The sequence below is a fragment of the Pan paniscus genome, chromosome 10, assembly GCF_029289425.2.
Source record: "Pan paniscus chromosome 10, NHGRI_mPanPan1-v2.0_pri, whole genome shotgun sequence".
Taxonomy (NCBI): domain Eukaryota; kingdom Metazoa; phylum Chordata; class Mammalia; order Primates; family Hominidae; genus Pan; species Pan paniscus.
In genome coordinates, this window is record NC_073259.2 from 70725936 (window position 1) to 70740590 (window position 14655).

Here is a 14655-nt window from a genome sequence, read left to right on the forward strand (position 1 = left end):
TGGAAAAAATGCCACTAAAGGTACTAAAATACCTTTTCTTTTCTTCCATAGTCTCTCTCCTGACTAGTTATGGGGTTTTAAAATTTGCCATTTAATGCCAAATGGAAAATTGGCATTAAATGCCATTAAATGCCAAAGAAAAATGGAAAATTTTCATGATTAGCATAAATGTTACCATTTATCTTTATGATGTGTCCTTTAAGCACAAATATAAGAGCAAATGTAACTTCCATTATGTACAAATATACCTTGTGCTTTTGTATTACCAAAATTACACAATTTGAATTTTGTAGCTCACACATGCATGTATATTTGATTCTTACCAAAATAGTGAAAATGCTGGACGAAACTACTTTGTTTTTATGTCACTTCTTGATTCGTGCCTATTCAACCAACACTGTCTGCCTTTGGTGTGCTGATGAGTAAGGAAGGACTGAAACGTAAAGGGACTCTGGGTTGCCCTATCTTTTGCTTTCCTTTCTTGTCAAAATTTTCAGCCTAAGTGCTGGCTGAAGAAGAAAGGATGTGATATAATTTCTGAGAATGCCATTATTTTTATCTGTGTTAGAAGCAAGTTGTGGTTCAAAAGGAAAGAGTGGCCTCTCAGTGTTCTCTCTTGCTCAGCTATAGATATAACACGCCTCCTTTATGAACTTTGAGTCTTGCACTGTGGGCCCCCTGGAATTCTGTGCTCTGGGACACTATGAATTCTGTATGCAGGTGAGGAGGGAAAGCATGGTACGTAGGCATGTTGCATGCATCTCTTCTGCTCACACATGCTCCTTTGTCCTATCAGGATTCACTTACAAAACACAAGTTCAAAAATAAAATTGTTAAGCATTTCATGATGCTGAGAGCAGAGCAGTGAACTAAGCACAGGGCCTTTCTGAGTTCTAGGCCCTGTACAACCATGCAGGTTACATACCCATGAAGTTGGCCCTAACTTGAATCAATTTCACAAAAGTACAGCCAAAATTAGTTTTTGCTTGTTTGGGCTTCCATTAACTCCCAATAGGAATGTATAATTCAGGCTCTTTGGAAGAATGTGGAGGAACTTTTAGTGAACTGGTCAGCAGTTACTCTCAGGCAGGAACAGCTGAAATGGGATTCTGATGGTAGAACCATGTGCTTGTTTCCTGGCCTCATAGCACCTTGACGTGCACACTGTTTTGAGTTTAGAACCATCATTTTGAGGTGGGGATAAAGATTATTAATGTGGTTATTATAAGATGTTTTCTATATCTAATGAGATATGTTTTAAAAGACTAAAATACTGAAGGATGTTTGCTATAAAGAAACCTGCGTAAATATGTGACTTCTGAAGCAAAATCAAGTTCACATTTAAAACTCAGTAGTACTTAAGCATAGACAAGTACTAGGATTTCTTCAGCTCAACTTTTCAAAAAGTGTGACTGTGCTTGCTAGGAGGAGTCATTTTAAATTGAAAATTTATAATTTACGAAAGAGTTGGTAAAAATGCACTTGTTCTATGAGTACCAGCCTTGGGGAATGTGCTGAGTGAGCGTGGGAAGAGGAAGTCCAAAGGTAGAAGGCAAAGTTCCTGCTTTCCAGGACCCACCTGGTTTGGAAGATCAGGACAGTATCTCTGAAATAATAATAATAATAATAATAATAATAATAATAATAAAACAGTAGAAAATCCAATTTAAATTTTTTACTAGGCTGATAGTAAAATTTCATTTTACTCCATTTAGACAACAATCTTTTAAACACATATCTCAGCTCCCTCCCTGTGCCTTCTCAAATGGTATACTGAACTTCGTTTGGTCTTTGCTTGATGACTGATTGACATTAGCCTATTAGAATTTTTAAATGATTTATTTTCTCCTCCCTTCTTTGTCCTCCTTCTCTGTGGTTAATTTTATGTGCCAGTTTACTGGATTACGGGTACCCAAATATAGGCTACATGTGATTTCTGGGAATGTCTGTAGGGTGTGTCTAGGTAAGCTTAGCATTTGGATGGGCTGAGTAGAGTAGCTTGTCCTCCCTCTGTGGGCAGGCATTATCCAATCTGTTGAGGGCCTGAATAGAACAAAAAGACAGAGAAAGGGAGAATTCGTGCTATCTGCTTGACCACTTAAGCTGAGACATTGGTTTTCTCCTGTCTTCAAACTGGGACTTAAACCAACAGTACTTCTGATTCTCAGACCTCCAGAGGTACATTGGACTATACACTGCCGGCTTTTCTGGATCTCCACCTTGCAGACAGCAGATTGTGGGGAGGTCTCAGCAATTCCTTGTAATAGGTCACTTTCTGGAGATAGGGATACAAATATTTATCTCTATCTATGTATCTAACTATCTATCTATCTATCTATCTATCTATCATCTATCATCTATCTATCCATCCATCGTATTGGTTCTGTTTCTCTGGAGAACTCTTACTAATACATCTTCCAATAAATTTTCTCTTTCTGGTTCTCTTCCCTGAGTGTAGAGTTGGCAGCTGTTCCTTCTCTGAATGATCAATCCATCTGTTTCTACCAGATCTCTCTTCTTCATTTCTTCATTTGCTGCCTCAGACCTGCTAATGAAATCTGCAAATGAAATATGCATCTTTGTGGTTATCATTTCTGGAGCTCTTTATTCCTTTGTGTAGATACATATTTCTAAGTGATATCATTTTCTTCCTGCCTGAAGAAATTTCTTTAACATTTCTTATAGTTCAGGTCTGTGGTGAATTCATTCAACTTTATTTCACCATGGTTTTTGAAAGATAATGATGATCTTCACAGCCAGATGTGAGATTCATTTTTGAATGCATGTGCCCATTTTAATGAAGTGAGTTTTCTTTCCACTGATTTTGTGGCCTCAAACAGTTAGTAGTCAGTCTCCCACTATGGATCTAAAACAGACATGGCTGGGCATGTAAATACATTTTCCTTTGATGAAGCTTTAGTAGATTTTGCTTCATTCCTACTGGTCCTTATAAAGAAATAAAATTCTACCTCTTAACAACTATTAAAAGCACTATATAATTGGACTATAATCCCAAACCACAGATGTGTTAGAGTTAGAAAGCATCCTGGAATTGTGTGGCCCAATCCCTGCCCACCTCTGCACATGCAGCTTACATGAAGCTGAGATAATCATGTTAAGAATTAAGTTCATTTGCCACATGTACATAACAGAAGACACATTTTATGTACAAAGGTCATGTTCTTTGCCTTAGGTTATTTGTTCATATCAGTGAATATAGATTCAGTGTTTTGGGATAGAGAAGGCATAAAAAGGAGGGAGCTGCTCATTAACTTATTTTTTATTTTTACTTATTTTTATTTATTTTTTGAGACAGGGTCTCACTCTTGTCACCCAGACTGGAGTGCAGTGGTGCAATCTCTGCTCACTGCAACCTCTGCTCACTGCAACCTCTGCCTCCCGGGTTCCAGCAATCTCCTGCCTCAGCCTCCCAAGTAGCTGAGATTACAGATGCACGCCGCCACGCCAGTCTAATCTTTTGTATTTTAGTACAGACGGGATTTCACCATGTTGCCCAGGCAGGTCTAGAACTCCTGAGCTCAGGCAATCCATCTGCCTCGGCCTCCCAAGGTGCTGGGATTACAGGTGTGAGACACCGTGCCTGGCTGCACATCAGCTTCTACAGGAACATGTCCCCTTAGCCTTAGTTGACAAGGTCAAGGGTTTGTCTGTCTTTGTAATCATAGCAACTAGCAGAATTTCCAACAGTAAGTACTCAATAAATGTTTTCATTGTTAGATGATGAATATCATTAACTATTATCCCTGTTAAGAGACTAATGCTGAATTTGAAAAAAAAAATCTACAGAGTGAAAACACTGTTTATATAAGTTATAAATAATTTGGGAAGGGGACAGCGAAAAAACTCCTTTTTTGAAATTTAAAAATAGAACCATAATAACTATGTCATTGTCTTTCATGAACGATCTCTATGTAAAAGCATTGATCTCTGTGTAGGAGAATAAAGCAAATACAACAGAGCCATCCATGTGACCATCAAAAACCACAAAAGACATGGTAGGAAATACCACTGACGTGTAAGACTCCTTCAAAAAAAAAAAAAAAAAAAAAGCAGTGTATCTTCTGGGCCTGTTTCAGAAAAAAAGAAAAAGAAAATACACATTAAAAAAAAAAAAGGCAGTAAATACTAACCGGGAGGGGTGACCTAGGAGTAAGCATGAAGTGATACTATTCAGAACTGGAAGAAATTTTAGGTATCATCATGGCCAGCCTCTTTATTTTACAGATCATGCTAATTTTCTGCTACTTATTGTGTGGCCTTGAAAAATCATGTCATGAGCAGGCTAGCTGAAAACATAGAAAGAGCTGTGGGGAAAATAAACCAGGTTGTAGGCCTAATTTTCTGCTGCAGTAAGTAGCTACAGTAAGTAGCAGAAAATTAGGCCTACAATCTGGTTTATTTTCCTCACAGCTCTTTCTATGCTTTCATCTAGCCTGCTCCAAATGTTTTCTTTTCAATACGGGGGATCAAATAAACATACAGACTTGGGATGAAGATCTAGAACAAAAGAAAAACAAGAAGGTAACTAATTATATATACCCATAATTTTTCTTAAAGTAAATTAAAATCAGAATATTAATATTCCTATCAGAACTTCCCCCCCAAATTTGACAGTCTCCCAAGCACCAGAGTTTCTTAGTAGAGAGAGACTTTTTTTAGTGATAGTTAGTGGCATGAAAACAAATCCTAAACTTTAAACAGATGGGAATTTTGGGGCTAATGACAGCTAATATTAACAGTGTCGCAAGATCAGGTTCTGATTTTATAAAGATTGAAAGAGCATAACTTCAGGTAGCTCTCGATACAGTAGAGCCAAATTGGAGTCCTCCTGCAGAGGGCATAGGATGACCAGGCGCTGAGGAGAGCCCACATTGCGGTGCAGTGTGTAATCCTGGGAGAGACCCTCTTTAATCCTGCTCTGTTAGAAAACTGGAGAATGCCATAGCAGTTTGAGCAGAAGGAATGATTTTCTCCACACGGGCAAACTTTCCAGCTCTTTCTACAGTCTCTGCACTGCAAGCTGGTTTAGAGAATGTTGAGCTTTTTCTAAATAAATGGTAAATGGAGGTTGAGGAAACACTATTGGGAATGCATTTTCTCTGAGTTATGATGAACAGAACAAATCAGGAAGAGAATCATTACGAAGTACTTTGAGCCACTCAATCTTTGAGAATTTGCTTTGATGACATTGTAAGGTGAAGAAAGGCAGCTAAGCTAATTTTTGTTTGGACAAAAAAAGTGTTTATTCTGTTTATCTTAAATGAGAGATATTATGCTTTATGGATTTTTGAAAAAAAATTAAATAAGAAGGAGCTGTGGCCATGGAAGAGAGATGGAGGTAAGCAGATGCAGCAGATGGAGTGTGCATGTTGAGGAATGTAGCTCCAGGCAAGAGAGAGGAAATGGAGGCAAAGGACACCTGGGCTTTGGAAATGGACCTGCAGCTTCACATGGGCGGATCAAAGGCTGGCCACAGGTTACATAGCCCAAGTATCTGGGACAGAGATGGAATTGCTGCCTTAGGAATGAGAAGTGATTCTGAATTGAGTCCACTGGAGAAATACACATACCACATATCTCCAGCATGAGTGTTCATGCGCTGGAATCCATGGTATGCATGAAAGTAGATGACAGGTGAGAAGTCATAGTTCTGAAAGCTTCAATACCTCATTCCCCACATGGGAAAAGGCCATGGAGCCGTATGTTAAGACCTTCTGCAAATAGGCAGTCTTCTTCCAAGTAGATCCGAGTGCATACTCATGAAGCGTATACTAAGCACTGGCGAACAAACAGAGGAAGGACTTAGAAGGGACCAGGTCACATCAATGTGTCCTTGTCTCTATTCCTGCTTCTCCCTCTCAGCCTCCCCTAGCACCGGTGCTATTGCCAGGAGACCGAAGTCTAGGAGACAGAAGAGGAGGCCACCGGGAATGGAGAATGGATAGGCTGCGGAGCCAGTGAGAACAGATTCGTGTTTCTGTTGTCTCACTTGTGAGTAATTTGACTTGGGCAAAGAGTTTTTGTCTTCTTATATGCAAGATGGGACTCATACATTCGCCTTTTCGTTGAATTCAAATTTTCTGAAGGCATATTATATGCCAGGGCCTGTAATAGGTTCTAGGAATTGAGCAGTGAACAAAACAAACATGGTCCCTGCCCTTGTGCTGCTTACAGATAGGTATCAAATAACCAGAAAAATCACTGTATAATTACATAACTGTGTGACAGAAAGCAAAGAATGCTATTAGCATTTAATAGGTGAACCTAATCTGGTGGGAAGGGAAGGGAGGTTGTTAGGTAAGAATTTTTTTTTTTTTTTTTTTTTTTTTAAGACAGAGTCTTGCTCTGTCGCCAGGCTGGAGTGCAGTGGCGCAATCTCAGCTCGCTGCAACCTCCACCTCCTGGGTTCAAGTGATTCTCCTGCCTCAGCCTCCTAAGTAGCTGGGACTACAGGTGCCTGCCACCACGCCTGGCTAATTTTTGTATTTTTAGTACAAAAATGATGATCTCGATCGCTTGACCTCGTGATCCACCTGCCTCGGCCTCCCGCAGTGCTGGGATTACAGGCGTTAGCCACTGTGTCCGGCCCAGGTAAGACTTTTTAGCTAAAACCAGTAGGACAGGCTGACGATTGGAGACACAGAGGCCTCTCCATGCAGGATCAGTCCTTAAGAGCAACAGGCAGCCCGATGTGCAAGAGCACCCTGCCGCCATGAAAGAAGCCTGCGGGGAGGAGGCCAGTCCAGCCACACAGTGGGGACACTGGATCCCCACACTAGGGAGCTGTGTTCGGAGTTATTGACCTTCTTCCATCTGTTACCTCTTCATTGTTCTCTGTTTCCCTGGCTGCCCATACTGTGGACAATGCTTAGTAAAAAACTCTGAAGAGATTGAATTGACTGACAAATTTAAGTTGCAGCCATGTTTGTTATTTCTGTTCTTCATCTGCGTGATTTTCAAACCTTTCTGTGTTCATTGTCCTTAATACATATCAGAGAATTGTGGAGTGCTAGTGCTGGAAAAGACAGAAATGAGCTCACCTTAGCTCTTTATTTTACAAAAGTGGGAACTAAGGCCCAGAGAGACTCAGTGCCTTGCCCAGTGTTTGATGGCTATTATGGAATAAAGATGATTTGGAACTGCTGGGCCTCCAGACTCCTTTCTACTTTCTAATTTACTATTTGCTTTCTCTTAAAGTGCCTGATAGAGTCAGGAAATGGGGAGTTTAAACAAACATGAAGTCAACCTATTGGAAACTACTTCCAATAAAAATCTATCAGAAATGAAGCAACTCTGGCAATAAAGGGTATGCCAGAAGCTAAATGAAACAGGCATATATCTCTCCACAACACTCAAACTTAAATATTATAAATATTATATTTATTTTGTTCTTAATTAAATACAATATCAGTTAATTTTGGCACTTTCCCTATTTTTCTTATGTCCTTATCTTTGGATGGCATAAGAACCCCTGAGCTAATATAATTCAGGGACAAAGGCAAGGGGTCTGGTTCTCAGCCCCTGTTGAGGGAGAAGCATTCAAAGGTAGCTGACTAAGCCAGCAGCTCTGCTCCCCTTCCTTCACACACAAACGAATGCACATACACATGCATGCATACACACACATACTCCAGGCAAGCTCAGCATGGGAAATTCCCCAGGCTGCCATGATGCTTCAGAAGCACTGTGCAAACAGCTTTGCAACCCTCATCCACTTTCAGTCTTGAGCAATACTGTCTCCAGGTGGTGTCTTACTTCCCTATCCAACCTCACTCCTCAGGTCCAGTGCAGCTTATTCCGTTCACTGTGTTGGCTTATTATCTTTAAAACATAAGCATTATCTTCAGGGCATTCTACTCCTATCTCAAAATTATCTTCACATACGCAAAACCACCCGCATACAAAAAGCAATTTACTACCCTAAGAGGTAAGAAGAGCCGAGATACTTGACTCCCTAATAATCTTCTTTCTTTTCTGGGCATGGGGGCTGGAGAGCAAAGAAAGGTAATGTTGATAGTCTCTAGAAAATCTAGAGTTGCTAAAACCAAAACAAAAGAAACTAAAAACTAAAAAAGACATTGGTTAAATTCGTCCTTATATGATCCTGTTACCGAAGTACAATTCGGTTTAGACAAATGTCCCATCCACTTGTTGTTAGATAGTGACTGCTATGGTCTGAATGTTTGTGTCACCCAAAATTCATCTGTTGAAATCCTAGCCCCGTAGGTGATGGTGTTAAGAGGGGAGGCCTTTTCGGAGGTGGTTATGTCATGGGGGGTGGCCCGAGGGAGCTTGTTTGCCCCTTTCATCGTGTGAGGCCACAGCAAGAAGGTGACGTCTAAGATGAATGGGCCGTCACCAGACACCAAATCTGCTGGCACTTTGATCTTGAATTTCCCAGCCTCCAGAACTGTGAGAAATAAATTTCAGTTGTTTATAAGCTACCCGATTAATGGCATTTTTGTTATAGCAGTCCAAACAGATGAAGACACTAACTCTTCTCCCAGTGCTTTTAGCTTCTAATTCCTCCTGGTCTCCTTCTCTGGCCTCTTCTGCCTGTGGGTGTCATAATTGTAGATATTCCGTCTATGTAATTGTAGATGCTCCTGTCCTTGGCCCTCTTCTTGGATGACACCAGCACTTCTGCAACTTGAATGTGCATGTAAGTAACATGGAATCTCACTAAAATATATATTCTAGCTCAGTAAGTGGGGCCTGAGGCTCTACATTTCCAACCAACCCCCAGGCAACACCAAGGCTGCTGGTCCTATGACCATCCTGGGTAATAAATGCTTAGATTTCTGAGAAAGTTTACCTCGTCTTCATTTTTAAATATATTTGTATGTATTTGAGGACTGGGCGAGGTGGCTCGCACCTGTAATCCCAGCACTTTGGGAGGCCGAGGCAGGCGGATCACAAGGTCACGAGATCGAAACCAGCCTGACCAACATGGTGAAACCCCATCTCTACTAAAAATACAAAAATTAGCTGGGCGTAGTGGCACATGCCTGTAATCCCAGCTACTCAGGAGGCTGAGGCAGGAGAATTGCTTGAACTAAGGAAGCAGAGGTTGCAGTGAGCTGAGATCGCGCCACTGCGCTCCAGCCTGGTGACGGAGCGAGACTCCATCTCAAAATAAAAATAAGAATAAAAAAATACAAGATTAGCTGGGCGTGGTGGCTTATACCTGTAATCCCAGCTACTCAGGAGGCCGATGCAGGAGAATTGCTTGAACCTGGGAGGCGGAGGTTGCAGTGAGCTGAGATCATGCCATTGCACTCCAGCCTGGGCAACAAGAGTGAAACTCCGTCTCAAAATCAATCAATCAATAAATAAAATTTTAAAAATAAAGAATACATATACATATATATTTGTATGCATTTGGGATGGTGTTGGCGGGGTGCGGGGAGTTCTACATTTTCAAATATTGTCTCTGTGCAGTTAGTTTCTATATGTCTGTCTTCAGCTTTGTTTCTTTGTCAAAGTTCAGACATGCAAATTCAAACCCTTTCTGGAGATCTCAATGCAGATCCTACCAGCATCTCAACAGGACAAGTGTAAAACTTTACTCATCTTGTAAATATCTTCTTTCCTAGTAGATCCCATGTCCACTAAAGCTATCACGAAGTGGTAGAATTTCAGAGTTGATGAGGACAGAGGGCTTCCTCCATTTACAGATAGGGAAGCAGAAAATGAGAGCAGTTACATGGCCTTTCCCAAATTACACCATGAATAGATGGCAGAGCTAGAATCAGAACTAGGCTATGCCAGATATTTCCCCACTAGAGCAGATCGAATCTTCCTGATTACCTTGCTTGAAACTCATGACTAGTCTCCCTTCATCCCCTTAGATAGTTGGACAAAAATTCTGTCAATATTACCCCTAAAACTGTCTCTTGAATATATTCAGCAATTTACATTTCTCTGTCCCTGTTAGTTCATCCCTATCCACTCTTGAGTTACTGTTAAAATAATTTTTAAGCCAGTCTCCTCATATCCCCTTCTTTCTCAATCCTACACAGAAGTCTCTGGGTTTCTTTTCTAAAAGTGATATCACTTCTATCTGCTGATTTTTCTCCAACCTCATCTCCCATCACATTTACCCATTCATCTTAAAATTTCAGACACACCAGATTATGAAAGGTTCATCTCACTTTTCCGTCTTTGCTGATTATTTTTTGTAGTCTCCATAACTGATGAAATCTTTTAAAACATGTTATGACCTAACTCAAAGGCTACTTCCTCTGTGAAGTGTTTTCTTTTTTCCAGTAAAAGTTAAACTAGTTAAAAAAAGTTACTCTTGGCCAGTCGCAGTGGCTCACGCCTGTAATCCCAGCACTTTGGGAGGCAGAGGCAGGCAGATCACAAGGTCAGGAGTTCAAGACCAGTCTAGCCAACATAGTGAAACCCTCTCTCTACTAAGAATACAAAAAACTAGCTGGGTGTGGTGATGTGCGCCTGTAATCCCAGCTACTTGGGAGGTTGAGGCAGGAGAATTGCGTCGTGAACCCGGGAGGCGGAGGTTGCAGTGAGCCGTGATCACACCATTGCACTCCAGCCCAGGCGACAGTGCAAGACTCTATCTCAAAAAAAAAAAAAAAAAAAAGTTACTGTAACCCCAGAATACTGTTTGACCAAATATCTGGGCACCCTGTGGCTCAGTCAAGTTGACACATAAAGCTAATCATCATAGTATATATGTATATGTAAATATTCCTATATAGATCTATACATAATATTTAGATTACAATACATATAATAGCAACCAGATAAAACCTTTCTTCTAGGCCTGGCATGGTGGCTCATGCCTGTAATCCCAGCACTTTGGGAGTCTGAAGCAAGAGGATTGCTTGAGCCCAGCAATTTGAGAACAGACTGGGCAACATAGCAAGACTCCATCTCTACAAAAAATGAAAAACTTACCCAAGTGTGGTGGCACACAACTGTAGTCCCAGCTACTTTGGGAGGCTGAGGCAGGAGGATTTGATTGAGCCCAGGAGTTTGAGGCTCCAGTAAGCTATGATCACACCACTGAACTCCAGCCGGGGTGTCAGAGTGAGAGTCTGTCTTTTTTTTTTTTTTTTTTTTGAGACAGAGTCTCAACTGTGTCATCCAGGCTGGAGTGCAGTGGCGTGATCTCGGCTCACTGCAACCTCTGCCTCCCAGGTTCAAGCAATTCTCATGCCTCAGCCTCCTGAGTAGCTAGGATTACAGGCACGTGCCACCACGCTCAGCTAATTTTTGTATTTTTAGTAGAGACGGGATTTCACCATGTTGGTCAGGCTGGTCTCGATCCCCTGACCTTGTGATCCACCCTCCTCGGCCTCCCAAAGTGCTGAGATTACAGGTGTGAGCCACTGCGCCCGGCCGAGATTCTGTCTTGATATGGTTTGGCTCTGGGTCCCCATCCAAATCTCATCTCGAATTGTAATCCCCATGTGTCAAGGGAGGGACCTGGTGGGAAGTGATTGGATCGTGAGGACAGTTTTCCCCATGCTATTCTTGTGATAGTGGGGGAGTTGTCATGAGATCTGATGTGGCACTTCTCCCTTTGCGCTCCCTCTGTCTCTCTCTCTCCCTCCCTCCTGCCACCTTGTAAAGACTGTGCCTGCTTCCCCTTCACCTTCCACCATGATTTTAAGTTTCCTGAGGCCTCCCCAGCCATGTGGAACTGTAGTCAATTAAACCTCTATTGTTTATAAATTTCCTAGTCTCAGGTAGTAGCTTTATTTTATTTTATTTCAGTCAATTTAGCAAGTTTATTTTGCCAAAGTTAAGGACGTGCGCCTGTAACACAGCCTCAGGAGGTCCTGAAGACATGTGCCCAAGGTGGTCTGAGCACAGCTTGGTTGTATACATTTTAGGGAGATATGACACATCAATCAATATACGTAAGATGAACATTGGTTTTGGTCTGGAAAGGTGGAACAACTTGAAACAAAGGCGAGACAACTGGAAGTAGGGAGGGAGCTTCCAGGTCATAGGTAGATAAGAGACAAATGGTTGCATTCTTTTGAGTTTCTGATTGGCCTCTCCAAAGTAGGCAATCAGATATGTATTTATCTCAGTGAGCAGAGGGGTGACTTTGAGTAGAATGGGAGGCGGTAGGGCATGGTGGCTCACGCCTGTAATCCCACCGCTTTGCGAGGCTGAGGCGGGTGGATCATTTGAGGTCAGGAGTTCGAGACCAGCCTGGCTAACATGGTGAAAACACGTCTCTACTAAAAATACAAAAATTAGCCAGGCAGTAGTGGTGCACACCTGTAGTCCCAGCTGCTCAGGAGGCTGAGGCAGGAGAATCACTTGAGCCTGGGAGGCGGAGGTTGTGGTGAGCCAAGATCAGGCCATTGCACTCCAGCCTGGGTGAGAGAGTGAGACCCTGTCTCAAAAAAAAAAAAAAAAAAAAAAATAGGAGGCAGTTTGCCCCAAGCAGTTCCCAGCTTCACTTTTTTTCTTTAGCTTAGTGATTTTGGGGCCCCAAGATTTATTTTCCTTTCACAGTAGTAAGCAAGGACTGGAACTCATGTCTCCCTGGCATTTTATTCCTTCTGTTTCTTTTTCTTTTCATTGCTATATATTTTTATTATTATTATTTTATTATTATTATTATTTTTTAATTATACTTTAAGTTCTAGGGTACATGTGCACAACGTGCAGATTTGTTACATATGTATACATGTGCCATATTGGTGTGCTGCACCCATTAACTCGTCATTTGCATTAGGATAGCTCCTAATGCTTTCCCTCCCCCCTCCCCCAACCCTACGACAGGCCCCAGTGTGTGATGTTCCTCACCCTGTGTCCAGGTGTTCTCATTGTTCAATTCCCACCTGTGAGTGAGAACATGAGGTGTTTGGTTTTCCGTCCTTGCGATATTTGGTTTCTTGTCCTTGCAATAGTTTGCTCAGAATGATGGTTTCCAGCTTCATGCATGTCCCTGCGAAGGACATCAACTCATCCTTTTTTATGGCTGCATAGTATTCCATGGTGTATATGTGCCACATTTTCTTAATCCAGTCTATCATTGATGGACATTTGGGTTGGTTCCAAGTCTTTGCTATTGTGAATAGTGTCACAATAAACATACGTGTAGATGTGTCTTTATAGCAGCATGATTTATAATCCTTTGAGTATATACCCAGTAATGGGATGGCTGGGTCAAATGGTATTTCTAGTTCTGGATCCTTGAGGAATCGCCACACTGTCTTCCACAATGGTTGAACTAGTTTACAGTCCCACCAACAGTGTAAAAGTGTTCCTATTTCTCCACATCCTCTCCAGCACCTGTTGTTTCTTGACTTTTTAATGATCACCATTCTAACTGGTGTGAGATGGTATCTCATTGTGGTTTTGATTTGCATTTCTCCGATGGCCAGTGATGATGAGCATTTTTTCATGTGTCTGTTGGCTGCATAAATGTCTTCTTTTGAGAAGTGTCTGCTCATATCTTTGCCCACTTTTTGATGGGGTTTTTGTTTTTTTCTTGTAAATTTGTTTGAGCTCTTTGTAGATTCTGGATAGTAGCCCTTTGTCAGATGAGTAGATTGCAAAAATTTCCTCCCATTCTGTAGGTTGCCGGTTCACTCTGATGGTAGTTTCTTTTGCTGTGCAGACACTCTTTAGTTTAATTAGATCCCATTTGTCTATTTTGGCTTTTGTTGCCATTGCTTTTGGTGTTTTAGACATGAAGTCCTTGCCCATGCCTATGTCCTGAATGGTATTGCCTAGGTTTTCTCCTAGGGTTTTTATGGTTTTAAGTCTAACATTTAAGTCTTTAATCCATGTTGAATTAATTTTTGTATAAGGTATAAGGAAGGGATCCAGTTTCAGCTTTCTACATATTGCTAGCCAGTTTTCCCAGCATCAGGTAGTATCTTTATAACAGTGTGAAAATGGACTAATGCAGAGAATTGGTACTGGGAGTGGGGCACTGCTCTAAAGATAACCTGAAAATGTGGAAGCAACTTTGGAGCTGGGTAATAAGCAGAACAGTTTGGAGGGCTCGGAAGAAGACAGGAAGATGTGGGAGACTTTGGAACTTCCTAGAGACTTTTTGAACAGTTTTGACCAAAATGCTGCTAGGGATATGGACAATGAAGTCTAGGCTGAGGTGGTCTCAGATGGAGATGAGGAACTTATTGGAAACTGGAGTAAAGGTCACATATGCTATGCTTTAGCAAAGAGACTGGTGGCATTTTGCCCCTGCCCTAGAGATCTGCAGAACTTTGAACTTAAAAAAACATAATTTAGGATATCTGCTTAGAAGAAATTTCTAAGTAGCAACGCATTCAAGAGGTAACCTGGCTTTTCCTGAAAGTGTTGTCATATGCATTCACAAAGAGATGGTTTCAAATTGGAACTTATTTTTAAAAGGGAAGAGAGCATAAAGGAAAATTTGTAGCATGACCATGTGGTAGAAAAGAAAAACCAATTTTCTGGGAGAAAATCAAGCCGCAGGAATTTGCATAAGTAACAAGAAGCCAAACGTTAATAGCCAAGAGAATGGGGAAAATGTCTCCAGGCCATGTCAGAGATCTTCATGGCAGCCCCTCCCATCACAGGCCTGGAGGCCTAGGAGGGAAAAATAGTTTTGTTGGCCAGGCCCAGGACCTGGCTACTCTGTGCAGCCCCAGG